The following is a 20,539-nucleotide window of genomic DNA, read 5'->3' on the forward strand; positions in this document are numbered from 1 at the left end:
ACGCATATGTCACCAATTGAGCTGCAATGCTCATATGGTATATATACATACACATGAAAGTTTGCTCTATCATTTAGTTTAACAGTGACTTAAGATGCTGACTGTGGTGACAAGATGATTCAGACAACTTGGTGCTGCTGTGGTATTGCACACATGGCAATGAAAATACTTGTAGCAGTAACATTATTATGACAGGTATGAACAAAATAAAACATGGTTTGTGATAATATACATATTTTTATTTACCAAACATACATAGGGTGCACTACATATAAAAAAATAAACTTGTACTTTCTTTATCTTTACACCTGCACAAAATTTAGCAATTAAAGCTTTCTCATATTTACATAATTCAGCATGTGTTTCTCCCAAACATGGGTTTTAGCTCCTGACACCATATTGATTCAATGTTCTATATTGGCTGCAGGCACACTATACATATAGAGATAGTTCACAATGTCTTTATACACAGTTTGCACACAAGGCAGCCATCTGATCAGTCTTTCCCATACAAGAGAGAGCACCATCCTCAGGCTGAATAAGTTTGTAACCGTAGTGTATTGTAGATAATGGACCAGCATCCAAATCTGACTACGAGTACCGCACCATCACACAATTATGCGAGACAGCATCAGGTCAGCACCATCCAGGGGTGAACGAGATGGACAATAAATACTCTGACGTCATCTTCTGATGTATCTAGTGTATTGTACCACACAGTTCATCCCATTCAAACTCTAAACACACTAACACTTCTCAATGCACTTTCAAATGTCTAACAACATGCCAGTCACTGTCCACCGACACTTCTATACCAACATTTAAGCGCTTTGAAAACTTATGTAAGTTTGAAGTTAAAATCAGTAGAGCACTGGGAGTAACTGGCATCTTCTAATCCACCAAATCAACATTTGTCCTTAGAATAACACGAATTTTCTGGATGACTTATGTTGGAGTCCAGTACTGGCCTGCGTCATTTGTTGTAAGATCCACAGTGCACTTCCGTGAGTCTGGGACAGGCTGGTTGTCTTCACTGATGAGTGGCATGAATAACAGCTGCTCCTTGTCCTGCTTGAACATGCTGACCAGACGCGCTACAGAATTCCATGTGCTGGAGGTCACCCACCCTGCTGCAGCTTCTGATCCACCAAATCAACACTTCTCTTTGGTGTAACACGAATTTTCTGGATGACTATGTTGGAGGGCAGTACTGACCTGCACCTTGTGATGTAAGCTCCACAGTGCACTTCTGTGTCAGGCATGCTGGCTGTCTTCATTGATGAGTGGCATGGATAAGAGCTGCTCCTTGTCCTGCTCGAACATGCTGACCAGATGCATTACAGAATCCAATGGGCTGGAGGTCACCTTCCCTGTTGCAGCTTCTGTGAGTCTGGGACAGGCTGGCTGTTTTCATTGATGAGGGGCATGGATAACAGCTGCTCCTTGTCCTGCTCGAACATTCTGACCAGACATGCTACAGGATCCCATCTGCTGGAGGTCACCTTCCCTGCTGCAGCTTTTGATCCACCAAATCAACACTTCTCCTTGCTGCAGATCTTGACACTTTGGAGAACACTGAACAAAGAAGAAGAACCATTATGTGCAGTAATAACAAACAATAGCAATTATGAATAGACATAAGCAAAGACAGCTTTAATGGTTGGTTGTTGTGCACAAGTAGTCATTGTATCCTTATCCATTACCTGCTGGTCAAAGTGTTCCGTCATTACTGAGAAAATATAATCACTGCTTCTAAACAATCAGGGATAATAACTACTGGGCATAGCTGTACATATTTGTACCATTTCTCATGCAGACCTGGTAATATCTTAAGAATAGCTCTTCAAAAATTGCTTTTGTGATTGGATTTTGGATGGTTTGCATACTCTGGATCCAGAGAACTATGTCAGCGGTAGCTTAGCTGCCAGAAGGGTTACCCAATTGGACAGGCTGAAGTGGAGGAGCCAGACAAAGTGTGTCCCACAACGTCCTATCGATCCCCATTTTCCTATACTCATCTTGTCCTAGCCTTGTCCTTTTTCCTACCATCCTGTGTCATAAGTCATCAGTGCAGGAGGCAGGTAATGTCAATAGCCAAATACTCGGCTCCTGTATCGATGAGGCAAGGCATCTATGATATGCCTTGAGGGTGTATGTCAGGATACTCCTACTAGCATGCGGTCATTCACAGCATCCTCTGCCTCTCGGCAGTCATATCGGCCTTGCGATCCACTGCCAACTGTGGTTGTGGACGAGAGAGTGGATGTGCACCAGCGCAACTGCTTTTCCACTTAAAATATATTCATGCACAGATGACTCCAGCAAAGTTTCATGGGCTACGAGTTTTTTTGAAATAGTCCTGCAGCGATGGAGTACTGATAGTGAGGCAAGAGTTTGGAGTGCCTGAACCTTAGTTGGTGCTCCGCACATTAGGCACTCAGACGGTGATGGTCATTCTGTAACTCAACTGGGATGGGAGGAATGGTTCGTCAGTTCAGTTCATCAGAAGACAAAGCAGCCCTATTTAGGATCACTCTGCTTTCCCTAATCCAGGGAGGGGCCTAGAAAAGGTGGCCCGAACATAGCCCATCTCAATTCAGTGCAAGTGGAAAACCGCAGTCACTTGTTCACCAAAATCTGCGGTCAAAAAAATAATAAACGAAGTACTTGCATTAAACACTTTATGATTGGTACATGGAACGTCCATACTTTAACGGATAATGACCATAATCAATTTCCAGAGAGAAAAACAGCACTTACTGCTAGAGAGTTGGCTAGATATAACAGACATTGCCGCCGTAAGTGAAACATCTCAGTGACTCCAGAGAGCTGTGTGAACAGCTCAGAGGTTACACTTAGTACTGGAGTGGGAAATCATCTACCAAAAGGGCGAAATGTGGCATAGGCTTTGCCATATGCAATAAACTGGCGTGTTCATTGATGGAACTTCCAAAAGGCATCAGCGAAAGAATCATAATGCTCAGACTTCAACAAACATCTAAGAAATACATTCAGCTGATCAGTGTCTACACACCTACACTGCCATCTCCCAATGAGGAGAAGTACAAGTTCTACCAAGATCTGATACTTAAGGGCATTCCTTCTGCAGATGAAGTCCTGTTGCACGGAGATTTCAATGCTTGGGTTGGCAGTGATTTCAATGCCTGGAATGGAGTCATTCATCACTATGTAATTGGAAAATGCAACTCAAATGGTTTTGCACATTTAACTTTATGTGCTGAATTTGAACTCTGTTTGACAAATACATTTTTTTGGATGCATGATAAATATAAAATGACATGGGTGCACACAAGATCTAAGCACTGGCACCTTCTAGAATACGTGATCGTACGAAAAAAAGATCTTGGTGAAGTACTGATCACACGTGCTATGAGAGGCGCTCAGGGTTGGACAGACCATCAACTTGTGAGGTCCAAATTAAAGATAACTTTGAAAGCGCCATGCCGAGTGTCACACAAAACACCATAAAAATTATCCTCCAAAATCATTGACAACAATCAGACTACGAGAGCATTCGGTTCTGATGGGCTTTTGATATTCGAGTCTGCCTCTGTACATGAGCACTGGAATATATATGCTACCAAACTGCACAGATGTGCCACAGAAGTCTTGGGAAACCCTCAGGAAAAGAACCAAGATTGGTTTAACAATTCAGATGCAGAGATCAAAAAGCTTATTAATGATTTCAGAGTATCTCTTCGCAATTCTAATCTTGACAAGCGTAAAGTAGCACACTACAACATGAAAATAAAGGTGTGCACCCTCAAAGACAAATGGTGGATGAATATGTTGTTGTTGTTGTTGTTGTTGTTGTTGTTGTCGTCGTCGTCTTCAGTCCTGAGACTGGTTTGATGCAGCTCTCCATGCTATTCTATCCTGTGCAAGCATCTTCATCTCCCAGTACCTACTGCAACCTACATCCTTCTGAATCTGCTTAGTGTATTCATCTCTTGGTCTCTCTCTACGATTTTTACCCTCCACGCTGCCCTCCAGTACTAAACTGGTGATCCCTTGATGCCTCAGAACATGTCCTACCAACCGATCCCTTCTTCTAGTCAAGTTGTGCCAGAAACTTCTCTTCTCCCCAATCCTATTCAATACCTCCTCGTTAGTTATGTGATCTACCCATCTAATCTTCAGCATTCTTCTGTAGCACCACATTTCACATTTCAAAAGCTTCTATTCACTTCTTGTCCAAACTATTTATTGTCCATATTTCACTTCCATACATGGCTACACTCCATACAAATACATTCAGAAATGACTTCCTGACATTTAAATCTATACTCGATGTTAACAAATTTCTCTTCTTAAGAAACGCTTTCCTTGCCATTGCCAGTCTACATTTTATATACTCTCTACTTCGACCATCATCAGTTACTTTGCTCCCTACATAGCAAAACTCCTTTACTACTTTAAGTGTCTCATTTCCTAATCTAATTCCCTCAGCATCACCCAACTTAATTCGACTACATTCCATTATCCTCGTTTTGCTTTTGTTATGTTCATCTTATATCCTCCTTTCAAGACACTGTCCATTCCGTTCAACTGTTCATCCAAGTCCTTTGATGTCTCTGACAGAATTACAATGTCATCGGCGAACCTTGAAGTTTTTATTTCTTCACCCTGGATTTTAATACATACTCTGAATTTTTCTTTTGTTTCCTTTACTGCTTGCTCAATGTACAGGTTGAATAACATCGGGGAGAGGCTACAACCCTGTCTTACTCCCTTCCCAACAACTGCTTCCCTTTCATGTCCCTCGACTCTTCTAACTGCCATCTGGTTTCTGTACAAATTCTAAATAGCGTTTCACTCCCTGTATTTTACCCCTGCCACCTTTACAATTTGAAAGAGTATTCCAGTCAACATTGTCAAAAGCTTTCTCTAACTCTACAAATGCTAGAAATGTAGGTTTGCCTTTCCTTAATCTTTCTTCTAAGATAAGTTGTAAGGTAAGTATTGCCTCACGTGTTCCAGTACTTCTACGGAATCCAAACTGATCTTCCCCGAGGTCGGCTTCTACTAAGTTTTCCATTCATCTGTAAAAAATTCGTGTTAGTATTTTGCAGCTGTGGCTTATTAAACTGATTGTTCAGGAATTTTCACATCTGTCAACACCTACTTTCTTTGTGATTGGAATTATTATGTTCTTCTTGAAGTCTGAGGGTATTTTGCCCGTTTCATACACCTTGCTCACCAGATGGTAGAGTTTTGTCAGGACTGGCTCTCCCTAGGCCATCAGTAGTTCTAATGGAATGTTGTCTACTCCGGGGGCCTTGTTTCAACTCAGGTCTTTCAGTGCTCTATCAAACTCTTCACGCAGTATTATACCTCCCATTTCATCTTCATCTATGTCCTCTTCCATTTCCATAATATTATCCTGAAGTACATTGCCATTGTATAGACCCTCTATATACTCCTTCCACCTTTCTGCTTTCCCTTCTTTGCTTAGAACCGGATTTTCATATGAGCTCTTGATATTCATACAAGTGATTCTCTTTTCTCCAAAGGTCTCTTGAATTTTCCTGTAGGCAGTATCTATCTTACCCCTAGTGAGATAAGCCTCTACATCCTTACATTTGTCCTCCAGCCATCACTGCTTAACCATTTTGCACTTCCTGTCGATCTCATTTTTGAGACGTTTGTATTCCTTTTTGCCTGCTTCATTTACTGCATTTTTATATTTTCTCCTTTCATCAATTAAATTTAATATTTCTTCTGTTACCCAAGGATTTCTACTAGCCCTTGTCTTTTTACCTACTTGATCCTCCGCTGCCTTCACTACTTCATCCCTCAAAGCTACCCATCCTCCTTCTACTGTGTTTCTTTCCCCAATTCCTGTCAATTGTTCCCTTATGCTCTCCTTGAAACTCTGTACAACCTCTGGTTCTTTCAGCTTATCCATGTCCCATGTCCTTAAATTCCCACCTTTCTGCAGTTTCTTCAGTTTTAATCTACAGGTCATAACCAATAGATTGTGGTCAGAGTCCAAATCTGCCCCTAGAAATGTCTTACAATTTAAAACCTGGTTCCTAAATCTCTGTCTTACCATTACATAATCTATCTGATACCTTTTAGTATCTCCACGGTTCTTCCATGTATACAACCTTCTTTCATGATTCTTAAACCAAGTGTTAGCTATGATTAAGTTGTGCTCTGTGCAAAATTCTACCAGGCAGCTGCCTCTTTCATTTCTCTCTCCCAGTCCATATTCACCTACTACATTTCCTTCTCTCCCTTTTCCGACAACCGAATTCCAGTCACCCATGACTATTAAATTTTCGTCACCCTTCACTATCTGAATAATTTCTTTTATTTCATCATACATTTCTTCAATTCTTCAATTCTTTCATCTGCAGAGCTAGTTGGCATATAAACTTGTATTACTGTAGTAGGTGTGGGCTTCGTATCTATCTTGGCCACAATAATGCATTCACTATGCTGTTTGTAGTAGCTTACCCGCATTCCTATTTTTCTATTTATTATTAAACCTACTCCTGCATTACCCCTATTTGATTTTGTGTTTATAACCCTGTAGTCACCTGACCAGAAGTCTTGTTCCTCCTTCCACCAGACTTCACTAATTCCCACTATAACTAACTTTAACCTATCCATTTCCCTTTTTAAATTTTCTAATCTACCTGCCTGATTTAGTGATCTGACATTCCACGCTCCGATCCGTAGAACACCAGTTTTCTTTCTCCTGATAATGACATCCTCTCGAGTAGTCCCCGCCCGGAGATCCAAAGGGGGGACTATTTTACCTCCGGAATATTTTACCCAAGAGGACGCCATCATTTAATCATACAGTAAAGCTGCATGCCCTCGGGAAAAATTACGGCTGTAGTTTCCCCTTGCTTTCAGCCGTTCACAGTACCAGCACAGCAAGGCCGTTTTGGTTATTGTTACAAGGCCAGGTCAGTCAATCATCCAGACTGTTGCCCTTGCAACTACTGAAAAGGCTGCTGAATATAGCCAATGAAATGCAATCATATGCTGACACAAACTGAACAGGCAGATTCTTCGACTGCCTGGAAACTATCTTTGGTCCAAAGTCGAGGAAGATAGCACCTGCTTATGACAAAGATAAAACCTGTTGGCTGACGCAATGGAAGGATATCCTTGCTTGCTGGGCAGAACATTTTGATGGCATTCTTAATCCCAACCATCATATGACTGATATTTCACACATAGAATCACTTTAAGGCTTGCCAGTCGACAAACAACTTTCTGATGCCCCTTCGTTCAGTAATTCATTTCAGCACTGGCTAAGCTGAAAAATAACAAATCAGCAGGATTAGACAGCTTACCATCAGAACTTTATAAATATGGTGGACCAAACATTACAAAGCCACTGTTTCTTCTAATTTCAAAGATTTGGGAGTGCGAAATAATTCCACAAGATTGGAGATGCATGCATTTGCAAGATTTACAAAGGCAAAGGTGACATTTCTGACTGCAGTTCTTACAGGGGAATCTCTTCTCTCAGCAGCAGGAAAAGTCCTGGCTCACATACTCAACAACCGGCTAAAGCACCTTGCAGAAAAAGTGCTACCAGAGACCCAGTGTGGCTTTCACCCAAACAGAGACACAGTGGATGACATATTTGTTGTCAAACAAATGCAAGCTTAGAGCAATATCAGCCTCTGTTATGTGCTTTGTAGACCTGGAAAGAGCATTTCGCCGAGTCCCACAGGAAGCTCTCTGGATTATACTAAAGAAAACTGGCTGCCCTGACAAAATTATTACCTTGATAAGACAGTTTCATGACAACATGACGGCAAAAATCCATTACCCGTGACATGCGGGGTAAAACAAGGCTGTGTACTGGCTCCCACACTCTTCTCACTTTATTTCACAGCTGTTATGAGAGACGCGACCAAAGCCTACAGTGTTCAAATGGGTCTTGACTCGAGAACAGACAAGTGTCTTCAACATCTCTCGGCTCAGAACAAAAAGTTGCGTAAATAAAATATCTATCTTAGAAATTCTTTACACAGACGACATATGCATGATGGCTAATTCTCCTGATTCTCTCCAAACACACATGAAACTACTAAATTACTCCTGCAGAAGATTTGGTTTAGTCATAAGTATCACCAAGACGCAAGTCCTTCAACAACCACTTAGGGGTTCCAATACAAACGACTGCAGTATTAAGTTAGACAACAAACATTTGGAAAATGTGTCACACTAAGTTTCTGGGTAGCCAAATTAGAAGTGACAACAGCCTGACAACAGAAATTGCAGCTCATGTTACCAATGCAGCCTCAGTGTTCAGCAAACAATCACCGAGTATGGAAATCACATGATTTCAGACTACAAACTAAAATTGCGGTTTAGAGAGCAATAATATTACCAACTTTACTCTACACCTTGGAAACCTGGTGCTGTTATAAAGCTGACATTAGGAGACTAGACACCTTTCATCTTTGCTGTCTGAGATCAATTCTCCACATGAAATGGGAAGACCATATTACAACAGAGATTTTGCGTCACATGAAACTACCTGGCATTGAAGCTCTCTTAATGAAACACCAACTGAGATGGAGTGGCCATATCATATGCATTGAAACAGCAGACTTTCCAAAGTGGTGTTGTTCTCAGAGCTCTGGAGTGGAAAGCGCTGGCACGGTGGCCAACACCTGCGATATAAGGACACCATCAAACACCACCTCACAGCCTGTGGCATTCCAAGCAAATGTTGGGAGGAGTTTTTATTGCATAAATCAGAGTGGTGCTCAACTGTACTCAAGAGTGTGGAACAATTCAAGCATATCTGCCTAAAGAACCTGGACGATAAACAAAAGTTCCGCAAATCTAAGCCCAAGTCTAATTACATCTATATGTATAACTCCGCTGGGCAACTGTATTACACTTTGTGCGACCAGGTCTTCAAAGCAAAGTTCAGTTTTGCCAGCCACATCCGAGCCCGCCACAATACAAACTAAACAACTGATGGAGTCTCTGTCGCCAGACACGGCGAGGAGGACATGATCTTTCATGACTTTGCCTAGTTGAAGAAAAAATGTTTTCGTTGCAGTGCAGTAAGGCCAGCTATGTCATTACTGTCAGACTTATAATTTGGGTAAACATTGTCCTAAATATTGCCATCTTTTTCTAGTGAATTCATACAAATGTTTAAAAAATGTAAAATGTAGCTCTGAATGATGCACCTTCCAATTTAACACTCCAATCTTCTATTATGCCACAGAAAACATACATTTATTGTAGTCTCCTTGAATAAATGAGTCAACATGCTCATGAAAGGTAATTTTGTAGCTTTAATCTTTATTTCAAAATGACAGAATGTCAAGTTGAAAAATAGCAGGCTATTTTGGAAAAAAAAGCAATTTGTTGGTAAAATTAAACTTTCATTCTTAGTTAAGCTGAATGGTAGATAGTGAGCTCTTGTAATCAAAACCATAAAAGTTTAATAGCCTCTGTTCCTCATATGTGTTGATACCTGTCTGCTGCCACTGTTATCCAAACATTCAATAATGCCTACAATCTGTGCCATAAAGTAAGAAATTTGTAGCAGATGGGGTATAGATGAATACCACATGAGCATCTGATATCCCACCTTTCCTGAATCAATGACCTGCTCCCTCTGTCTGACGTCATACCCTTATTTTTCTGCTTTTACTGCCAAATGGTGCTACTTTTCTGCCATTTTGTCTATCTGTGGTCATCAGTCCCCTAGACCTTAGAACTACTTAAACCTAACTAACCTAGGGACATTACACACATCCATGCCCAAGGCACGATTCGAACCTGCGACTGCAGCGGTCATGCGGTTCGAGATTGAAGCGCCTAGAACTGCACAGCCACACCCGCCGGCAGAAAATTTACACAAGTTTGCCTTATAATTCCAGATTTAGGTATAAATATCAACTGGGGGATTACCTGCATTTACTGAGCCAAAAAGCAGTGTCTTCAGAAACAAGACTGATTATTAGAAGTTGTGCAAACACCAATAACCAGTTGAGGGAAGAGGGGGCAGGGAGGTGCAGCCAATGAATGTGGGTAATTTGACTATTATTATTGTTTTCTGATGTTGTTATAGGGAAGAAATGATTGATGAGCAGTATAACAACTTAGTTCAAGCTAAATTTTAGGAAGCATACAAGTGAAGTCTTAATCAGGAGAGAATTAACGGAACTGTTATGGGAATACTATGGTGTTTCTGACAAGAAGCCTGGAAAAGTAAAATCAACTTTAGGACCTCGTGCCTGCCACAAATAGCAGAAGGTTGTATGTCCCCCTGACAGGCATAACGTCACATGGGAAGAAGTGTTTAGGCAACAAATTATAAAAATCTGACTCCTAATTACATGGGTGTACATGTTCACATTAGTTGTTTGCCTTGGTTACCTGTTTATATCATTTCACTTTGGTTACATTTCTTAAACCAAAAAAATTCTTGATTTTGTGTATGTGGATCTGTTAGCATTTGGACAGGGATTCTCAAGAATTTTGAATGAATCAAAACATCAAAAAATTGCTTTAATTCGCCACAGATGGATGTAGATATTTTTTAGTTTGCCTAGAGCCAGTTCACTAACTGTAAACTGGATTGATTTGAACTTCTTGTCATGTCTTTATTTCCTGATATTTCCCTGTTGTTCCATAGTTTCCCATACGATCTCTTCTGTTTCTTGTGGAGAAATTCTTTTGTAAGCTGGAAGTCCAATCAATGTTTTTATCAAGTTAGGTGCCTTTTATAGCATAAAATTTTGTAGGGAGAAAATCCAGAAGTGATGTGTTGAAGACTGTTTGGAACACCTTTTCAAAACTACTGACATGTTCTTTCCAAATTGTGCGATTTTTACTAACACTATGTCCTACATAACCTTCCCATTGCTCCCCTACACCTTTCTGCAGTGTTACAAGATGGATACATAGACACTGGAATATGACTTATGTTTTAAATCCTCAACAAAGTTTTCCAAGCCTTACCATCATTAGAAAGGATTTTGTTTGGGTGTTGCCACATTTGCAATATAATCTCTCACGATTTTAAAATTATTCCTGCTAGATGCTTTCTCTGGTGGCTTTAATTTTGTAAATTTTAATTTGGGTATTGGCACATATAAATCTACAACAAACTCCATCTGTTCTTTTGGCAAAATGTTCTCTATAAGTCTGGTTACTGACTTCCACACTCTGGCATCAATCATATGTCACTAGTTTTTTTCTTACTCTCCTGGAGATGCTACAGAAATAAAGTTTTCTATAATTTCCTGAATACATTTTTGTGTCTCACAGTGTCAAACTTTCATTTACATATTTCATTAATGTCTCAGTATAGTGTTCTGACCCACATAACTTGCAAGTGTCAATGCCAACACTTTGATTTCTAACCAGTGTCCCCTTATATACTCTATAATATCATTCTACTTTTTCTTTCCCCTATTATGAATATTTTGATAGCTGTACTATGTTATTTATACCTAACTGGATAAAATCACAAAGATGTGTAATCGTTTTGTCACACAAAAAAAAAACTAAATCATTACATACAGGAACAATATTAGAGAAGGAAAATTGCTACTCATCGTGTAGCAGAGCGGCTGAGTCACGATAAGCACAACAAAAAGATTCACACAATAATAGCTTTTGGCCATCAAGAACACACACACACACACACACACACACACACACACACACACACACACACACACACACACACACACGTGCAAATGCAAACGCAACTGGCACACATCTGCAGTCTCGGACAACAAACCACACTGCCGAAAGTGTGTAAGACAATTTCCCAATGTAAGTTTCCTGCTGCCAGAAGCTCTACGTCACACCACTAAGTTTAAATCTCGTGCTGGTATGCAGCATATAGTTTAGCTCAGTGCACTCTAGTTTGCATACTTATCTTGTGCAGTAGCTTTTGGGTAAGCAGTTTCTAGTAATAGGTTACGGCAGATACAACAACTTCAGTAGAGAGATTTATTTCTTTTTAATAGGTTGCCATCTCAGGATATAGCAAGAAATCTGCAGAGCAGTTTTTAGTGTTTATTTATTCTTTTCATTATATTTTGCATACAATCTAAACTCAATAGAGTCATCTGAGATTTTATATGAATTTTTACACATCACGACATGGCTAGGGACTGTGCTTGTTGTAAGCAGACACAAAAAGACTTGGCTGCTGTCTGTAAACAGCCAGAAGCAGAATTGGCTACCATCAACACACTTCTGGATAACACTCGAAGTTGTGGTGACATCAGAGCACTGGAGGCAAGACCTGCAACATTTTTGGTGCTGTTGGAATCCCCTGGTGACCCAGGTATCACTGCATCTTCTGATAAGCAACATCTGATCGATCCGTCCTCCTCCGAAAGTGGGTGGCAGACAGTAGTGGGTTCACCAACCACTGGGCATAAGGTGAAAGTAGGAGGAGGTCGCATGACTGGTTCCCTATGTCTTAGCAACAGGTACAAGGTGCTACCCAGTGTTGACAATAACTCTGAGCCAGCATGGGATGCTACTCCTGTTAGGCCAGTGACCGATTTTCCTGCCCAGTCCGAACAAGTGCAGAGGGTGGGTATACTCTTCATTGGGAGCTCAAAGATTAGGCATGTGATGGGGCCGCAGCAGGAAAATAGCAGGCAAGGCAGGAAAGAATGCCAGTGTGCTCTCAGAATGTTTGCTGGGGGTCTTGTCTATGATGTAGAGGAGTCCCTGCCAGCAGCTATCAAGCACACTGGGTGCAACCAACTGCATATAGTGGCACATGTTCACACAAATGACGCCTGCTGCTTGGTTTCTGAGGGCATCCTCGGTTCCTTTCGACAGATGGATGATTTGGTGAAGGCATCTAGCATCGTATGTGTGGTGCAGGCTAAGCTATCTATTTGTAGCATAGTACCCACTGATGATTGTGGCCCTCTGGTTTGGAGCAGACTGGAAGAGCTAAACCAAAGGCACAGATGACACTGTGATGGTATCGGATGCAAATTTCTCGACCTCCACTATCAGGTGCAGAATTGTATGGTTCCACTTAACAGATCAAGTGTGTACTACATGCACGTGGTGACTTCTCGGATAATTGAGTAAGTGTGGCATGCACATGGGTCTTTCTTTTACGCTAAGAGAAGCCCTCCCTTGGGATTAAAGACGATTTTCCTGATAAATTAGCCATAAAGTCCTAAGGGAATTTTCGTTCTCGCCGATTAGGGATATAACAGGTTTATATGACTTCAGTAGACTGCGTGAGCATCCAAGGAAAAGTCCCAGAATTAGTATCACTTACTGAAGGTTATAATGCACAGGTAGTATTAGGGACAGAAAGTTGGTTGAAACCAGAAGTTGTTTACTGCATTAAACAATTTGATAAAATCTAGTGAGGTTATCATGGATTCCAATTGTGAATTAATCTGTGTGAAATTAAGTATCAAAGAGCCATCAAAAATGGTAATCAGATGCTTTTATACACTACCTGACTCAAGAGCTCTAGTGGTAGAGCACTTTAGGCAGAACTTGCAGAATATTCTTAATAATTTTCCTCATCGTGCCATTGCAATAGGGAGTGACTTCAACTAGCCAGGTGCGTATTGGGAGTGTTATGCAATAAAAATTGGTGCCAGATACAGTGATTCATGTAACACTGTTCTGGATGTCTAGTCCGAAAATTACTTTGAGCAGATAGATAGAGAACCAACTCTTGAGTATAACATCTTAGATCTGAACTTATGGAATCTGTTAATGCGAAGGAAGATATCAGTGATCAAAGGGTTATGATAGCATCTATTACATTGGGTCTGACAAAGTGTTAAGAAAGGTAGGAAGATATTTTGCTTAGCAAGAATGACAGGATATAAATTTCAGAGTATCTGGGCAGTCAGCATCAAATATTAGGGCATGAGGCTGAAGATGTGGAGAACAAATGAAAAAAATTCAAAGGAAATGTGCAATATGCCCTAGGCAAGTATGTTCCAACTAAGGTGTTAAGGGATTGGAAAGACTCACCATGGTTTAATAGCTGTGTTGCAAAACTGCATTGTAAACAAAGAGAACTTCATCTCAGATTCAAAAGATGTAAAATCCTAGCTGACAAACAAAAGCTGAACAAAGTGAAAATGAACATAAGGAGAGCAATGACAGAAGCATTAAATGACTTTGGAAGTAAAATTTTTTTGACTGATATGAGTAAAAATTTTAAGACTTTGGTCATTTGTAAAAACAGTAAGGGGGTCAAAATCATCTATTGATTCACTCAGTGACCAAATGCCACCAAAATGGAAGATAACAGAGAGAAGGCCAAAACTGAATCGAAAGTGCAGCTATTGAGGTAACTGATCACGGAATAGAAAAACTACAATTGGTTAGTAGTGGAAAGACGTCAGGACCAGATGAGAGACCTATTAGACTCTCTAAACATTACATGGAAGAACTTGCTGTCCTCCTAGCAGTAATTTATCGTAGATCGCTTGAGCAATGAAGGGTACCTAGCGACTGGAAGCAAGTGCAGGTCATTTCCGTTTATAAGGAGGGCCGTGGGGCAGATGCACACAATTACACACATACACAACTGAAGTCAATTTGTATAGAATACGGAACATGTCTTAAGGTCAAGAATTATAACGTTTTTGGAGAATGAAAATCTCATCTATAAAAACAACATGGATTCAGCAAAGATCCTACAAAACACAGCTTGCTTTGTTCCTCCACAAGATACAAGTGCCATAGGCAATGGCGCTCAGGTTGATGCCATGTTCCTTGATTTCAGGAAGGTATTTGACACCATCCTGCACTCCCGTTTAGTGAAAAAAAAAAAAAAATACATGCTCATTGAGTATTGGAGCAGATTTACAACCGGATTCAAGACTTCCTTGCAGATGGAACTGAAGATGTCGCTCTTAATGGAACAAAATCGACAGATGTAATTTCTGGAGTATACCAAAGAAGTTTGATAGGACCATTTCTGTTTACAATATACAGTACAGCTCTGTTTTTATGTTTCCAGAATTGGCGCTTTCCTGGTATTTACAACATTTTTTATCATTCCCATCAAATTTCCTGTGTCCACAATGTTAATTCACACCTGATTTTGCATCAACATATTTATAATTTTCCCTGTGATTTACAGTTCATGAAAAATTGTTCACAGAGAAAAGACTGACATAAAATGATGCTGGCTTGCCATTGGCCATCAAGTAGTGTTCACAAACATTGACACCATATTGTTGTAACCGTGACACCTTTGTCGAATCAGCGTTAGTTGAATCATATTTAGTGTGTTTTGTTTGGCCACTTGTAGTGCTAGTTGACGACAACTTCACTCACTTTCCATTGCTCAATGCTTTTGTTTTACACACAGCACCAATTACGTATTTTTCATACTGAGTGTGGCGACTAAGGCAGTCGCGCAGCTGGCAGCCGCAATCAGCTGACGGAATGCAAGTGTCAAAGAGATCCACGTGCCACCTGCAAGGAGCACTGACATGTACTTACTCCTTGCCGTGGCACAACATCTGGTGACAGTTCCGACAGACATCACAAAGCCACTCTTCACCGTGTGCCCACGCCTCTTGTGACACGCTGCCTACTAATGTATGTTGGTATCACCAGCGATATGGAGAGCAGGCACACAAATGTAATCTGCCTTCTGCATATACCACCCACAAACATCACACTTAGGTAAATACATCGGGCAGATTTTCTGTATGTCTATTCATAACAGACCGCAAGACAGGCCAAAAGTTTATGATCGACACCGAATCCGACCTCAGCATTCTACCACGCGATAAGCTACATAAATACCGTCAGGCCACCGCATTTCAACTGTCTGCCACTAATAATTCTGTAATCATAGATTATGGAGTACAGCATTTGGAACTAGACCTCGGACTGAGACATTCTTTGGTGTGGAACTTCACAGTTGCAGAGGTGATGGAGCCTATCATCAGCGCAGACCTCTTGGCACCTCATGCCTGACGTCGCCAACGCTCGGCTGCTAGACACAATCACAGGGTTGTCTACCGCTGGGTTCCGGCACCAAGTTGCAATTTAGGACGATAAGGCAATCCAGACTGTGGACAACAGTTACTCTAAGCTGCTAGCGCGGTAACCTGCTCTCTCAAGGCCTCCAGGGGCTCAACAAGAAGTACATCATAATACAGTACACCACATTAATAAGACGGCTGGCCCCACAATTTCATGCAGACCCCGATGATTAGCTCCCAACTGGTATGCGATCGCTACGGCAGAGTTTCATGCTTTGCTGGCCGAGGGTATTATCCGCCTGTCCAATGGGGCGTGGTCGTCACCCTTGCATTTGATGCCCAAAAAGAACGGCATGTGACGGCCATGAGGCAACTACCGAGCCTTAAACATGAGAACAATTCCAGGCTGCTATCCAGTGCCTCTACTAAAGACTACAATCATGCATTGTGTGGAAAACAGTTGTTTAGCGCGTTTGAATGTGCCAAAGCACATACACAAATTTCGGTTGCTGAGAAAGATATCAGGAAGACAGCCATTACAATGCCTTTTGGCTTGTTCGAAAGCTTATTTATGATGTTTGGCCTGAGAAACGCCGCAGTAACATGGCAATGGTTCATTGATTCTGTATTACGAGGGTTACCATGTTTTGCCTACCTAGATGACATACTCATCTCAGCAATGCCAGAGGAACATGAACAGCATCTCATTGAAGTTTGAGCACTTTGACAAGTATGGCATTGTTTTGATCATCACTAAGTGTGTGTTTGGACAACCGGAGATAACGTTTTTTGGGTCACCTAATTTCTTCTGCGTGATTGGACCTTTTGCCAGATAAACTTAAAGCCATATTGAATATTCCTCGCCCAGAGACAGCCAAAGAATTACGTAGATTCCTTGGACTCCTCAATTCCTATTGCTGCCATCTGCCACATGTGGCAGAACTTCAAGAAACACTTACAGCAGTTCTGGCCGGTCCGAAAACAAAAGGCAAAGCACCTGTGCAGTGGTCACAGTCAATGATAGACACTTTTGAAATCACCAAGAAAAGCATACATGAGGCAACGCTTCCTGCTCACGCTGCTTTAGACATGCCTCTGCACTTTGGTTGATGCTAGCCAGGTGGCCATCGACGCAGCAATATGTGGATGAAGCCTGGCAGCACCTCTTTTTCTCGTGGGAATTATCACCCACTCAGCAACAATGGAGCACTTGTGACCTGGAGTTGTTGGCCATCTAAGCTACCATAAAATATTTCTGAATGCGGCTGGAGCCGAAAGAATTTACAATTTATCCGGACCATCAACCTCTGACATTTGCCGTCCGCCAGAACAACAAATGTTCGCCAAGGCAGTTAAATCAGTTGGAATTTATTGCTCAATTTTCCACCGACATTTAAACGCATCTCTGGGTTGAACAATGTAGTGGCAGACTGTTTGTCGCGTCAACGCACACCTGGCCCAACCACATCAAATAGATCAAGAACTTGAAAATTGCCTAACAATGACACAGCAGGCCTGTAGCTCAAGTTCATTGATGTACCAGGATTAGACACTAAGATATATTGCGATACCTCCAATAACAAAGCATGCCCATGCATCCCGGCAGACCTGCGAAAGCAAATATTTAATAACCCCTACGATTTAGGTCATCCAGGGGTATAGGCAATGACGAAGCTCATATCTGTTTGTTACGTGTGGCCGGGGATACAAAAAGATTGCCGTCAGTGGGCTCGCGCGTGTGTCAATTGTCAATGCAGCAAAATTTCACGTCATGTTTTTTTGCGCCAGTAGGCAAATACCCAGACACGACCAAGAGGTTTGCCCATGTCCACTGTGGACATTGTGGGACCTTTACTGCCTTTAGAGGGTCAACGCTATTTGCTAACCATCACCGATAGATTCACTTGCTGGACAGAAGCTATTCCAATTGACAACATTTCTGCCAAAATGCTGGCTGCCACATATATGTCCAACTGGGTTGCTTCTTTCGGCTGTCAATTGCATATAACAACTGACAGAGGACACCAGTTCGAGTCTCAATTGTTTACTCAGCTGTACAAGTTTTGTGGCGCATCACATCATGTAATAAAGAGTTATCATCCAGCTAGCAATGGCATGGCTGAATGGTGGCACCAGACCTTCAAAGCCGCCTTACTGTGTCATGAATCAAAGTGGACCACAGCTCTTCCTTTAGTACTACTCGGCCTTCGCAGCACCACTAAGCCAGACCTTGATGCATCTCCTGCTGAGTTGGTCTATGGAGAATCCCTGCGGCTACCAGGTGAGTTTATTGATCCAGGTGCCTCACCGGGGGACTTATCACAGTCGTCCAGCCTATAATCCAATTGCGGTATCGGATTTCACACATGCGACCGCATCTGGCATCACCACATGGGACACCACATACTTTTCTACATAAAGAGTTAAAGCACTGCACCCATGTCATGCTAGGCAAAGACGGCATTAAACCAGAGCTCAAGCCACCTTATGCTGGGACACACCGCATAGTAACAAGATGGGGCAAAATTATGGACACTATGGTGAATGGAAAAAGGAACTGTGTTGGTTGATCGAATTAAGCCTGCTTTTGTCTTGGACGAATCTTTAGATGCGTACAGCTCCCTCCACCAACCGGCCTTCAGCTGAAGGATCGCAAGTGTCAACGGGGTTCGCGTGCTGGCTGAGAGGAGTGCTGACAAATACTTACTCCCTGCCGTGGCGCACAAGCGTTCCATGAATTAAATGATGTGCTATGTTATAATTGTTCCGTTGTTGATTTCACAGAACACTTTTGGGGAGCTATATGCAAGTTTTCTGTAACGTTCCATTGATTATTATTGTGTAATCACTGCCTATGTTATGTGTTCTTCCCTGAGAGATCTTCAATAAAAACACGATAACATAGAAGACTTACTTCTTCCACAATACGAACACAATAGTTAGTCACGAGCCTAACACACAGTGGTAACGCAACATGAGCAAAATGTGTTTCAGGAAACTATTCTTGTTGTCTAATGCAGTATTTACATATACATTTTCTGTGGTGTTACACAAACTATGTGAGTGATAGTTGGCCTGAGTGTAGTTTTCTACATAAAAGAGGAGGCACAGTACCTGATAATCTCAGAAAGACAACTACAGTCCAAGAGAGACACAACACCACATCTGCAAACACCACACAAAATACTTATGCAAATATTTGCACTCAACAATGAGAAAAAATTCTCGAAATGTGTCGTGCTAAGAATGAAAAAATATGTAACTGTTGTAGTGTTTCATTATTTAAATAATGAATGACAACTGCAGGCTTTCCACTAACATCAATTATGATGTACGAAACTGAATCAAATGTTTCTTCACCCCATACAGTTACCTGTCCCATTTAAGTCAGTGGTTTTTATTAGATAATAAACCTTTATCAAATAATAAGTCCCTGACAAGCATTTTGATGCTTATTATGTACATACACTAACCAGCCAACACATTACAACCACTGCCCACCATGACGTTGAATGCTGCCTGGTTGTGTTGCGGGAACATGACTTTTAGCAAAGGTACATAAGCGGAGCACATACGGATGGAGGATCACCCTACCGAAGATACAGGGTGCAAATTGGGAAATCCATTGAGATAAGTGCCTCTGTTAAAGGACAGATGATGATGATGATGATGATGATGATGATGATGATGATTATTATTATTATTATTATTCAGAGCCTGTGAACAAGTATCTGAAAAACAGCAAGGCTCATCGACTGTTCACGTCTTACTGCTGTGAGCATCTACAGAAAGAGGTAGGACAGTGAAACTACCACTAGGTGCTAAATGTTTGGACGTCCATGACCTCTTCACAAGATGTGGGATTCGGAGGCTTGTCATCTCTGTAAAGTATGATAGATGATGATCTGTGGCATCTCTGCTGAAAGAGCAGAATGCTGGTGCCTGCACAAGTGTTTGAGAGGACACCGTTTATCATACATTGTTGAGCATGCGGCTATGCAGCAAACAACCACTAGGTGTTCGCATGTTGACCCAACATCACCATCAAATACGACTGCAGTGGGCATGGGACTATCTGGATTCAACAGTCAATCAATGGAAACGTGTCGGCTCTGCATGTGAATCACATTTTTGTTACACCAGGCTGATGTCTCCACAAACGCCGTCATCAAGGCGAACGGCGGCTCGAAATATGCAGTACACAATGGACAGAGGCTAGTGGGAGCAGTATTAAGCTATGGGAGATATTCTCCTGTGCTTGCATGGACCTGTGGTAGTGATCAAAGACACACTGACAGCTATGAACCAACTGCATCCTTTCATGCTTGATCTCTCCCCAGATGGCAATGTCATCTTTAAGCAGTATAACTGTCGATGTCTCCATATCATAACTGTGTTACAATGGTTTGAGGAGTTTTAAGTGAACTCACAATATTTTGCTGGCCAAATTTGCCTGATGTAAAACATATGGAACCCATCTGGATCACTATCGGGCATTATCACCACATATGCAAATCAGCCGCCCATTATTTACGTGAAGCACATGACCTGTGCAT

General features: G+C 41.5%; 1 long non-coding RNA gene across 3 annotated transcripts in view; it reads right to left on the reverse strand.

Annotated features, from left to right (window-relative positions):
- Positions 1-217: 217 nt before the first annotated feature.
- The window catches only part of LOC126335265 (uncharacterized), a 33,704-nt gene continuing 13,382 nt past the window's right edge, over positions 218-20,539 (reverse strand). For all 3 annotated transcript variants that reach the window (XR_007564838.1, XR_007564840.1, XR_007564839.1), the window contains one exon: positions 218-1,575. This is a non-coding gene — a long non-coding RNA (uncharacterized LOC126335265). The remainder of the gene's footprint in view (positions 1,576-20,539) is intronic.

Source organism: Schistocerca gregaria, chromosome 2 (genome assembly GCF_023897955.1).
Source record: "Schistocerca gregaria isolate iqSchGreg1 chromosome 2, iqSchGreg1.2, whole genome shotgun sequence".
Lineage (NCBI taxonomy): Eukaryota > Metazoa > Arthropoda > Insecta > Orthoptera > Acrididae > Schistocerca > Schistocerca gregaria.